Below are 12,458 nucleotides of genomic sequence, written 5' to 3' on the forward strand. Positions count from 1 at the left end.
TGTGGTTGTTTTTTCTTCTGCTTTTCTAATCAATCAGCTTTAAGCGATAACATATTCAGTAATATTATAAATTGATCAACACCACAAAATAAATAAATAAATTAAAAAAAATTCCCTGTGCCCCTGGGTTTCTGTGGTTGTTGGCTTCTCTCATATTTATAACGAGCCCCTCATTCCCCTTCCCTTGTTTGCTTAATTGCTTAGCGAGGGCCTCGGTTCTGGCAGCCTTGACGCCATAGGAAGCATAAGAGGGTTCTCACACAGCTTCCACCCTCGCCGTTCGATGACGTTCTACGTCACATCAGCGGTAATTCAGGACGTGCTACGTCCGCCGCTTAAGAACGTGGGTGGCGCTGGTGAACACTCGTTTCTGTGGCTGTTGGCTTCTCTCATACTCCCAAGGTTAGGTTATTTGTAAACATAAATACCCCCGAAAGCAGAAGGTTTCACAGCCGCCGCCGTAGCTCAGCGGTAGAGCACCGAACGCGTAATTCGGAGGTCGTGGGTTCGGATCCCACCGGCAGCATGTGGTTGTTTTTTCTTCTGCTTTTCTAATCAATCTGCTTTAAGCGATAACATATTCAGTAATATTATAAATTGATGAACATCACAAAATAAATAAATTAATTAAAAAAATCCCCTGTGCCCCTTGGTTTCTGTGGCTGTTGGCTTCTCTCATATATATATATATATATATATATATGCATATTTGTACGCAATCGCGAAACATGACATATTTTTCTTTTTGTGATACCAAAAGTTCAAACTCGCCTGCGATGTTGCATTTGTCGTGACTTCGTTCACGCGTGCGCCGGGGTCGGCCTCGCCGACCAAGATCCATGGCCATCGCAGCCGATCGCGGAGCTACCTTCGACGAAAAGCCTTATAGCAGCTGAGAACGTTGATGCAACGGATGTCTCTCGAGAGCCACAATACCCGCAAGAAATCTGCATGCTGCGGCGCCGGGCACGCCACTGATCGGAACTGTGGAGAGTCCGGCACAATTAACCTTCCTCCCCATCCCTGCACGCAGACTTAAAACGTGCGGCCGGGGGGGGGGGGGGGGGGGGGGGGGGGGGGGGGGGGCGTCACCATTGCCCCCTCCCAAAAAGAAGTCTGCACATTTTCCCGAACGTCCATTTTCGGGCTGTCATAGGGCGAGATGTGATTTTTGACGTAGAAATGGAAAGCTTTATCGTCTGTGATGTGATAAGTAGTCCCCTACTTTGCACGTTCACGGTGTTAGCCGCTGCCTTATTTCACACAATTCTACATTCTACAGGTTTGTCCATTTCTTTATTTATTTATCTATTTTAGTACCTCTAAGACCCCAGAAAAAGGGCATTACATCAGGGGTGAGTTGTACAGAAATATCAACAAAAAACGAACATATTCTCTACAATGCCAACATCAAGGTTAAAACTACAAATGAAGCAGGCAAACAGCTCCGAAAATCAAAATACAAAAGGCTCTAATGCTTTTGAATACAAAACAAAAAAAACAAGGCAAGAATAAAAGACAGGAAGAAGCGCTTAACGGTAGATTCAATAACGGATTAGAGAACAGTAAAAACCGCACAGTAAAACAAATATGAAAGAAGCCAACAGCCACAGAAACCAAGGGGCACAGGGGATTTTTTTTAATTAATTCATTTATTTTGTGGTGTTGATCAATTTAGAATATTACTAAACATGTTATCGCTTAAAGCTAATTGATTAGAAAAGCAGAAGAAAAAACAACCACTGCCGCCGGTGGGATCCGAACCCACGACCTCCGAATTACGCGTCCGGTGCTCTACCTCTGAGCTACGGCGACGGCTGTCAAATCTTCTGCTTTCGGGGGTATTTATGTTTACAAGTAACCTAACCTTGAGAGTGTTCATCAGCGCCACCCACGTTCATAAGCGGCGGACGTAGAACGTCCTGAGTTACCGCAGGTGTGACGTAGAACGTCATCGAACGGAGAGGGTGGAAGCTGCGTGAGAACCCTCTTATGCTTCCTATGGAGTCAAGGCTGCCAGAACCGAGGCCCTCGCTAAGCAATTAAGCAAACAAGGGAAGGGGAATGAGGGGCTCGTTATAAATATGAAAGAAGCCAACAGCCACAGAAACCAAGGGGCACAGGGGATTTTTTTTTAATTAATTCATTTATTTTGTGGTGTTGATCAATTTAGAATATTACTAAACATGTTATCGCTTAAAGCTAATTGATTAGAAAAGCAGAAGAAAAAACAACCACTGCCGCCGGTGGGATCCGAACCCACGACCTCCGAATTACGCGTCCGGTGCTCTACCTCTGAGCTACGGCGACGGCTGTCAAATCTTCTGCTTTCGGGGGTATTTATGTTTACAAGTAACCTAACCTTGAGAGTGTTCATCAGCGCCACCCACGTTCATAAGCGGCGGACGTAGAACGTCCTGAGTTACCGCAGGTGTGACGTAGAACGTCATCGAACGGAGAGGGTGGAAGCTGCGTGAGAACCCTCTTATGCTTCCTATGGAGTCAAGGCTGCCAGAACCGAGGCCCTCGCTAAGCAATTAAGCAAACAAGGGAATGGGAATGAGGGGCTCGTTATAAATATGAAAGAAGCCAACAGCCACAGAAACCAAGGGGCACAGGGGATTTTTTTTTAATTAATTCATTTATTTTGTGGTGTTGATCAATTTAGAATATTACTAATCATGTTATCGCTTAAAGCTAATTGATTAGAAAAGCAGAAGAAAAAACAACCACTGCCGCCGGTGGGATCCGAACCCACGACCTCCGAATTACGCGTCCGGTGCTCTACCTCTGAGCTACGGCGACGGCTGTCAAATCTTCTGCTTTCGGGGGTATTTATGTTTACAAGTAACCTAACCTTGAGAGTGTTCATCAGCGCCACCCACGTTCATAAGCGGCGGACGTAGAACGTCCTGAGTTACCGCAGGTGTGACGTAGAACGTCATCGAACGGAGAGGGTGGAAGCTGCGTGAGAACCCTCTTATGCTTCCTATGGAGTCAAGGCTGCCAGAACCGAGGCCCTCGCTAAGCAATTAAGCAAACAAGGGAAGGGGAATGAGGGGCTCGTTATAAATATGAAAGAAGCCAACAGCCACAGAAACCGAGGGGCACAGGGGATTTTTTTTTTAATTAATTCATTTATTTTGTGGTGTTGATCAATTTAGAATATTACTAAACATGTTATCGCTTAAAGCTAATTGATTAGAAAAGCAGAAGAAAAAACAACCACTGCCGCCGGTGGGATAACATGTTTAGTAATATTCTAAATTGATCAACACCACAAAATAAATGAATTAATTAAAAAAAAATCCCCTGTGCCCCTTGGTTTCTGTGGCTGTTGGCTTCTTTCATATTTATAACGAGCCCCTCATTCCCCTTCCCTTGTTTGCTTAATTGCTTAGCGAGGGCCTCGGTTCTGGCAGCCTTGACTCCATAGGAAGCATAAGAGGGTTCTCACGCAGCTTCCACCCTCTCCGTTCGATGACGTTCTACGTCACACCTGCGGTAACTCAGGACGTTCTACGTCCGCCGCTTATGAACGTGGGTGGCGCTGATGAACACTCTCAAGGTTAGGTTACTTGTAAACATAAATACCCCCGAAAGCAGAAGATTTGACAGCCGTCGCCGTAGCTCAGAGGTAGAGCACCGGACGCGTAATTCGGAGGTCGTGGGTTCGGATCCCACCGGCGGCAGTGGTTGTTTTTTCTTCTGCTTTTCTAATCAATTAGCTTTAAGCGATAACATGTTTAGTAATATTCTAAATTGATCAACACCACAAAATAAATGAATTAATTAAAAAAAAATCCCCTGTGCCCCTTGGTTTCTGTGGCTGTTGGCTTCTTTCATATTTATAACGAGCCCCTCATTCCCCTTCCCTTGTTTGCTTAATTGCTTAGCGAGGGCCTCGGTTCTGGCAGCCTTGACTCCATAGGAAGCATAAGAGGGTTCTCACGCAGCTTCCACCCTCTCCGTTCGATGACGTTCTACGTCACACCTGCGGTAACTCAGGACGTTCTACGTCCGCCGCTTATGAACGTGGGTGGCGCTGATGAACACTCTCAAGGTTAGGTTACTTGTAAACATAAATACCCCCGAAAGCAGAAGATTTGACAGCCGTCGCCGTAGCTCAGAGGTAGAGCACCGGACGCGTAATTCGGAGGTCGTGGGTTCGGATCCCACCGGCGGCAGTGGTTGTTTTTTCTTCTGCTTTTCTAATCAATTAGCTTTAAGCGATAACATGTTTAGTAATATTCTAAATTGATCAACACCACAAAATAAATGAATTAATTAAAAAAAAAATCCCCTGTGCCCCTTGGTTTCTGTGGCTGTTGGCTTCTTTCATATTTATAACGAGCCCCTCATTCCCCTTCCCTTGTTTGCTTAACAGTAAAACAAAGTACAATAGGTCAACGTTAGAGGGGAAAGGTACACGAAAACCTAAAATGTGTCTAAAGATTTAAGCTTACCTTTGAATACAAGCGTGTCTTCTATTATTACAGCGACATTGGGAAAGCCGTTCCAATCTTTTGCTATTCGGATGAAGAAAGACTGCGCAAATGTTTATTTTTGGGCAAGGGTATGACACCTGTTCGCTGTTTTTGTGACGAGCTGAAAACAGGCAGTGCTTTGTGACGTAGATGCTTAACCAAAATGAATAGTAGAAACTATGAAAAGGGGCTCCTAAACTGGCTAGTTTTCGACGGTGCTTTAATAATGGCAAGCTGGATCGGATCTTCAGATCGGGTACTCTTGTGTAGGATGAATAATCGGAATGAACAAAGCTAATGGCGTGATTCTGATAGTTTCTATGCTCTCAGAAAGGTATTTCTCATGTGGGTTCCAAATTGCGGCTGCATGTTCTAATTTTGGGCGCATTAATGTGGTGCAGGCTAGTAATTTTACATGTGCTTGGGCAAACTTCATTGAGTGTTGAAGATAGCCAAAGCATCGACTTGATGCTGCAGTGATGTGGTTGATGTGCGTTGACCACGTAAGATCGACAGACAGGTGTAATCGAAGATATTTTTATGCTTTAGTAGCATGTAAACGAGAACCGCACATGCAGTAGCTATATGGTATTAAATTGGAGCGTCTATGGAAACGCATGACCTTACACTTAGCAACATTCAAAAACACTTGCCATTTTTCACACCAGTTTCCTGCTGCTAGTAAGCCACTTTGTAAGCTAATACTGTCTCACAACAGCATTAGTTATACAACATGTCGGTAGATATGAGTGCGATTCGTATGTGACTGTCGAGGTAACGTGGTCTTGCCGTGCCCCCACAGTTACTTTTGCGCTTCATTACTGGCACTATCAATCAATTGGAAATATTGTGAGATAAATATACCTGTTTTGTTTGTGTGTTTTATGGGGTTTAACGTCCCAAAGCGACTCAAGCTATAAGGGACGCCGTAACGAAGGGTTCCGGAAATTTCGACCGCCTGGGGTTCTTTAACGTGCACTGGCATCGCACAAAACACGGGCCTCTAAATTTCGCCTCCATCGAAATTCGCCCGCCACGGCCGGAATCGAACCCGCGTCTTTCGAGTCAGCAGCCGGGCACCCGCCGAGATTATTGAAACAGATACTGCGCCATTTCCTTTCTTTAAAAAAAAATGATATTGGCAAAGCAAACCGCCCGCACTGCCACACCTAGCTCCCGTCGCAAGTATCGCTGAGTATGGTAACACGCAGAGATCACAAGTATATGTAAATGCCCGTGCATTTCATCAGTTTAGCTTTAGCGTTGCAGTTTATTGAAAAGAAGAGTGCACGGAACCGACCGCGCAATTAAGTTCTAGAGAGGAAATCTGTCCTTTATTTGCCACTCACAAGCGGAAAATAATGAAAAAATCACAATGGAAAAAGCACAGTAAAAAAAAGTACAGTGCCATCTCAAGCCAATCAATGGCCGTTATGTAGGCAATAATGCAGTAAGACATTCACAAACAGAAAACAATGAAACAGCACAATAAGAGAAAACAATGGAAAAAGCACAACAAAAAGTATAGTGCAATATACAATTGCCTTTATTTAGGCAATAAAGTTTTTTCAATCCATCCATCCGGAGGCCTTGGTTAGATTCTCCAACTCCACCAATTTCCTACTGTTTTATTTATTTATCTGGTTTGACTAGAAAGGTTATTAAGACTACATGGTTAATTAGGCAATTGACTAACCTCAGTCCCACTTACTTGGAGCTTCACTATACCATCCCTTCAACTGGTTGCATGGTTACTAGCCATAGTACAATCAGCCTGTTTGAAATTCGCGCACTGTGACGTCATGACCATTTTGACCAATTGAAAAGCGTGACATTTTTCTCGACACCTCCTGCTTACAACGATGAGGCATTAAAGGCTTCCGCCTTAATAATGCACTATGCCATTCACACACAAAAAAGTGGAAAAAGCACACAAAAAAAAAGCACAGTGCCGCTTCAAGCCAATTCATGACCGTCATTAAGGCAACAATGCAATAGAGAGAAACAAAAAACGAGGACATTTCACAGCAAGGTTCGGTGCAATTAACAAAAAAAAAGATATCCGAGCGGAATCATGTCCCCTCAACATTTGACCACCTCCTCTTATTTGGCGGCGCTAGCAGAACTGGCTTCGACCGGCCGTAACAGTCCCTTTTCAAAGAGTTCGCGGAAGCGGTCGGCCCAGACGCGCGCTGCATCCACTTCAGCAGATTCGAGCGTGGTGTCATGCACCAAATCGTTCCATTTCTTCTGCAGCAGGCCCCGTGTGTTGCGTCCCATGAAGCACATGACCTTGAGCTCGTAGCCCCGCCCTTGCGCTACCTCGAGCCCCATGAAGAGAGCTGGGTCTACGACCCGAGACCAAGGAGCCCACTTCTGCACCTTCCCCGGAGCGGCCACGTTGCTCAAGTAGGAATCCATTAGTTTCCTTGTCCGGGCACTGCTGCCCTTGCCGCCCATCATTCGGTTCAGGAAGTCCATGGGAAGGTGAGTTTTTTTTCGAGAACGTTTCCAGCAGACTAACAGACTCGAGCCCTGTATATCTTGTACGGGCCATGAATGCCTGCTCTAAGGAAACGTCCTTCTTTGGCGCATCACCACCCGCCTTCAGATGGAGCGTGTACTGCCCGACAGCCAGGCCAGAGATGTACGGTCTGAGGCGGCACTGGAGCGAAACACACCTGGTGCGGAGCTTCTCTAGATTGGCTGTGCTGAGGCAAGGCAGTTTTCCCACGAACGACGTGGGAAGCACTGATGCCAGCCCGGTTTTCCTGAGGTCACGGAATACAGTCGTGAGGTGGTCGACGTTAACAGCGCACACTGAGCTCAGCAGAAGGCTCACAAACCCGACAATTAGCCCTGCTTCGTTCAGGGCCTCCCGGTCGTCAACAGGCAGCAAACCGGCCAAGGGAACCACGAAGCCTTCAGCCGACTTGAAGTCTGCATCACCCGATTCGACGCTCTTGAAGTGGGGTTTCAAGGTACTGATGTCTAGGAAAGCCCCTTCGGGGCGCCGTATCACAGTAGCTAGTCGAAACAATTCATCAAACAGTGGCTTTGCCGGGTCAGACGGGGAGGGCGTGGCTGCCACACAATCCAGCAATAGACGATAGAATGTATCAGGCCACTCTTGTGCATCAAACGCGGCGAGCCACTGAGGCGACGACGAACTCTATCCGCCGGGTATCCTGTGCAGCGGCGCAGGACGTCGCTGCCTACTCTAACGGCAACGTCGTCCGTCCAATCCCCGTAGTTGTTAGTAATCATGGACAAGTACTTCTCTTCCGGCACACCGAGCGTCGCTACATCGTCGCTGGTGACAAAGGTAGCCAAGTACAGGGGCAAATTTCCCGTATAGAGTCTTCCCGCCTTTCCTTCAGTATCGACATTGATAGGTCACTTCTCTGTCACCTGCGTCACCAGAAAGCGATGAGTTAATTATTGCGAGCAAAGATTACAAAACTGCGCTTCGCGATAACTATGCTCAACTATACAGCATGGCCACTCTGAGAGCTATGCAAAGAATCTACGCAGCGCCGCCATATTGACCACACAATCTACGCAGTGCCGATATGCTGAGCAGAGCGCAGAACGAGCGGAGCAAGCATCCTAAAACACGCAGCGCCAGCTCACGAGCCAGAGGCACGTTGGCTGCCGCATAGAATGCTGCGTAATTTTTTTGCGCCCCGAGCGTTTAGCAACACAGTCGAACAATCGCAGCGTGTCTTGAGCCATCTAGTAACGTTGGCTTGAGCAGCGCACGACCCCTACACTAGGCCTACCCGTAAGGTATCCGATATAGGGCTTCTAGAAAATAATAATAAAAAACCCCCGCAGCATGTTTTTTTTTTTTTTACGGAAATATGAGCCGACTCGTTTATCGTCGGCGTCGGGGAAAGTTTGAAAGAACTGCGCCGCGTTCAGTTCTGAAGGTCCGGGCTCTCCATGATTTGGGGTCGCGGAAGTAGGGTACGATCATGGCGTCGTGCGAGAGATCTTGGAACGCGAACGATAAAAGTCGAGAAAGCAAGGCGCTAAACACATCGCAGGATTTTTCTGGGACTATACTCAGCAGCTACGAGCACATGTGGAACAACAAAAAAGTAGCACAAGAACTATTCGAACGCTTACAAAAAAACACGAGAACAGCCTAACGCACCTTACGGAGCAACTTGCCGTGGGAAGAGTCCTCGAACAACTGCGTCACCGGCTCGACGACTGACCAGCGCTGACTGGTGGCGTAGTAGTCCGCTACGCACATTAAAAAAAAAACAAAAAAAACAAAAAAAAAATTATTTTCTGGAAAAAGTAGGTATTTGAAGCAATTGAATTTACTTATGCGGGGAAGCATAGGTTAATGTGACATAATTATGCGTGAATATACGACTTCACCGAGTATGCATGATGCGAACTCAAACGCCACAGGAACGCTTCACTAGCGAGAGTAGAAGGGGAATGTACACGGTATTGTGGCGTGCTGCGATCCTCCGAATGTCGAGAATTCGTTCAATAGAGAAAACTGAATCGCCAAGTTCCTTAATCACTGCTGTGTCTATTCACAGCGGCACTCTGGCGACGCAGAAGCAGGCGCTCCTGCGAGGCCTCCGCAACAAACAGATCGTCTGCTTGCACCATACTTGGTCGTCGGCCAGTCTATTCCGGCCGCCAGTGCACGCAGTTATGTGCCATCTTTTGAGAAATTTTTAACAAACGCGTAACTTCTGCAGCGTATGTGCTATTGGAAGTCGAGGACTAAGGACTGTGTCCCCATGTAGTCGTCTTTTCAGGAACAGTGAATCGGTAGGAGCGCTCTGAGCCACCATCCTAGTTGCTTCGTCGAAATTAGCTTGCTGTTCACAGCGGACGAATAACTCCGAAGTGTCTCGCACTAAACTATTTCTCATTTTGATTTAATGACTCGTTTTGTCATGCGTGTATTTAATTAATACACGTCATCCAATATAGGTGCATTTTGTGAACACACAGAGACCCATAGCACTGGGCATGGAGAATACTAGAGGAAGAACTAATCGACTAAGGACAGCAATAAATTTTGTATACATTCATGGGAATACCCACAGTTGAGGTACGCATTCAGATAGACACTAACGAAAGGTCTGACGAGGATGTAGACTAACACCCACCCAACATCGCGACTGGTCTCGAAGGGAAGCGTGCTCCCCCAGCACCTCTGTTGGCTCCCCTCGAGACCGGCCGGGAAAACCGGTCTGTGAAAACCGACGCTGAAACTGAAAAACCGACCCTCCGTTTTAATCCCCTCACAGGAGCAGTTGGGAAAGGCAACGCCTACGGAGTTGAATGCCGCTCCCTAATGTATTGAACAAGCCCGAATCCTTTTGAACGTGCTTTATTGAACGAACGGCAGATAAATCCGACAACCGAGCATTCACACGCCGTCGAGGCATGCTGTGCCAAGCTCATATCAGTTGCCGTACAGAAAGAAAAGACTGAAAGAAGACACACAAACATATCCGCAGAAAATCATTACGCAGAGGTAACGGTGGCCAAATGACCTCGAAGTTATTCCAACAATGGCCGCTTAACACAGCATTTTTTCGTCGCAATAAGTAATCAGTTCCGCGCTTTGGTGCCCTCATGCAAGCTGCAGTAAGAACGAAGGCCGCACGACATCACTCGACCCATAGCGACGGCACTGATGGTCGCATTTCTACGGATCAATTCTACACAAGAGCTGGGCAATTACGCCAACTAAAGCCCAGCCGGAGTTGTGCTGTTATGAATGTGCATTCTGACCGCAGTCATTGCTGCTGCGAACTAGCTCTTGTTTTCTTTACGGAAATCTCCAAGAAAAAAACGAACGCGAAGTTATCAAGTACTTTCACGATGGAAATACACGCGGACAGAGCGGAGCCTAGGCGCTCCGCTGTTCGCATTCCTTTTAAACACGCTTTTTTTTATGAAGGTTTAACGTCCTAAAGCGACTCAGGCTATGAGGGACGCCGTAGAGAAGGGCTTCGGAAATTTTGACCACCCGGGGTTCTTTAACGTGCACTGACATCGCACAGTACACGGGCCTCTAGAATTTCGCCATCGTCCAAATTTAACCGCCGGGGACGGGATCGAACCCGCGTCTTTCGAGTCAGCAGCCGAGCGCCATAACCACTGAGCCACCGCGGCGGTCACGCTTTAACTTCGGTGGTAGCAAAAAGATGCTAGCGTTATCCGTGATGCGTTCTAGGACGACTCTAACGTCTTTTTCTTACAACCCAGGTAAAAACGCCATGAAATAAAATTCAAAAAGCGGAGCGCTTATGCGCCGCACTGTTCGCGCTTCTTTGCATCGTAATAGTACCTACATGATAACGAGGCTTTTCCGTAATAGCACAATGCGCAAAAAGTCGATAGAAATCGCACTTACATGCACTTGCAAATATCTGAACTTCCAAGTTATCCTCAAAACACTTCGGCCTTGATTAAATCACTTCATGGCACGCGCACCAACCCAAATTAAGGTCAACGCACACACATCCGACGAAAAACACCTCACTAATGCCAGATTAGGAAACTGCAACACGATAAGCAGTATGCTTGGTGATGAACCGGCAATGTGGGTCACTTGTCGCGCCGTAGGGATGGTTTGGCAAAACGACACAACCAAATGAGCTGGAGAAAAAGCGCTAAGCACGACCGCCCTTGAAAGAAGAGAATTCGCGTCTGAACGCAACGGTCTCGGGCGGCTGCGAATTTCGAGTTCAAACCGCGGGCAGTCTTGGGTGATTGGCTGAAACGTGTCACGAGGCATCAATAGAGTGAAGGAAAGAAAAGGAGGAATAGTCGTTGGTAAGGCGCTCTATAGGGAGAAAAAAAAAAAAACTTGACTCGGGCGGCGCCCGAGCTTCCTTCCCTCCCTCGCCCTCTCGACGCGTTTCTTGCAGAGGGACATAGTGGATGCTCCTCCACGAAGTCAGAATTACTCGTCATCAGGGACAGACGAGTTCGCTTGCCAGTCCCCGACCCGCAAGAACCTATTGCGCTTGAAGTCGACACACATCCCATACCTCCGGTCCGCACCATCCGCGTTCTGGGTATGTTAATACAGAACAACACGCAAAACTCGGAGGCCATTCAGCGCCTCCGCACCACAGCCAATCAGATCAACGGCCTTATCCGCCGCATCAGCACCCGCCGCAGAGGTATGAAGGAGGATGACCTCTGTCGGCTCACGCAAGCTTTCCTCATTAGCAGGATAGTCTACTCCTACCCCTACTATCACCTCCGCCGGAAGGATGAGGAAGCTGTGAACAGCATAATACGTTCAGCGTACAAAGCGGCACTGGGGCTACCTCAGTACGCCAGCACACAGCACCTCCTCCAACTCGGCATCTACAACACGCTCACAGAACTCATAGAGACACACAAGACCGCCCAAATCCACCGCCTCTCCCGCACTAAACACGGGCGGCTCATACTTGACCGTCTCAACATCAACCCCATAGGCGACGTCCACCCCACGACGCCCATTCCGATAGGGGTCTATAGCCGCCTAGTTATAAAACCAATCCCCAAAAACATGCTACCTGGCCGCCATGATACGCGCCGTCAGCTGAAAGCCCAAGCACTAGATGCCACATACCTTGCCGACGAACACGCAATATACGTAGATGCTGCACGGCAAAGTGCAAACACATACGTGGCTTGTGCAACCACGCCACAATCTACTCTCGTCACCGCCGCCACAGTAGTAGCTCACTCTCCGACAGCGGCAGAAGAAACCGCCATCGCGCTGGCCATCGCTGACCCTCGTACGCGCACAGTCCTAAGCGACTCCAAAAGAGCGATACAAAATTACTCGGCAGGTTTTATCTGCCACCCCGCTGCACGCATCCTTCGCGGCTGCACTCTCGACCATAAGATCAACCTGGTCTGGGTACCCGCCCACGCGGGAAACTCTGGAAACGAATAATGGAATTGAGTGGGCGAGTTGGTTTT

At 47.6% G+C, this 12,458-nt stretch overlaps 1 pseudogene; it reads right to left on the reverse strand.

Moving 5' to 3' along the window:
* Nucleotides 1-6,590: 6,590 nt before the first annotated feature.
* Nucleotides 6,591-9,638, reverse strand: LOC149350201 (uncharacterized; annotated as a pseudogene).
* Nucleotides 9,639-12,458: the final 2,820 nt, after the last annotated feature.

Source organism: Amblyomma mixtum, chromosome 3, assembly GCF_055824585.1.
Source record: "Amblyomma mixtum isolate Tamu chromosome 3, ASM5582458v1, whole genome shotgun sequence".
Classification (NCBI taxonomy): domain Eukaryota; kingdom Metazoa; phylum Arthropoda; class Arachnida; order Ixodida; family Ixodidae; genus Amblyomma; species Amblyomma mixtum.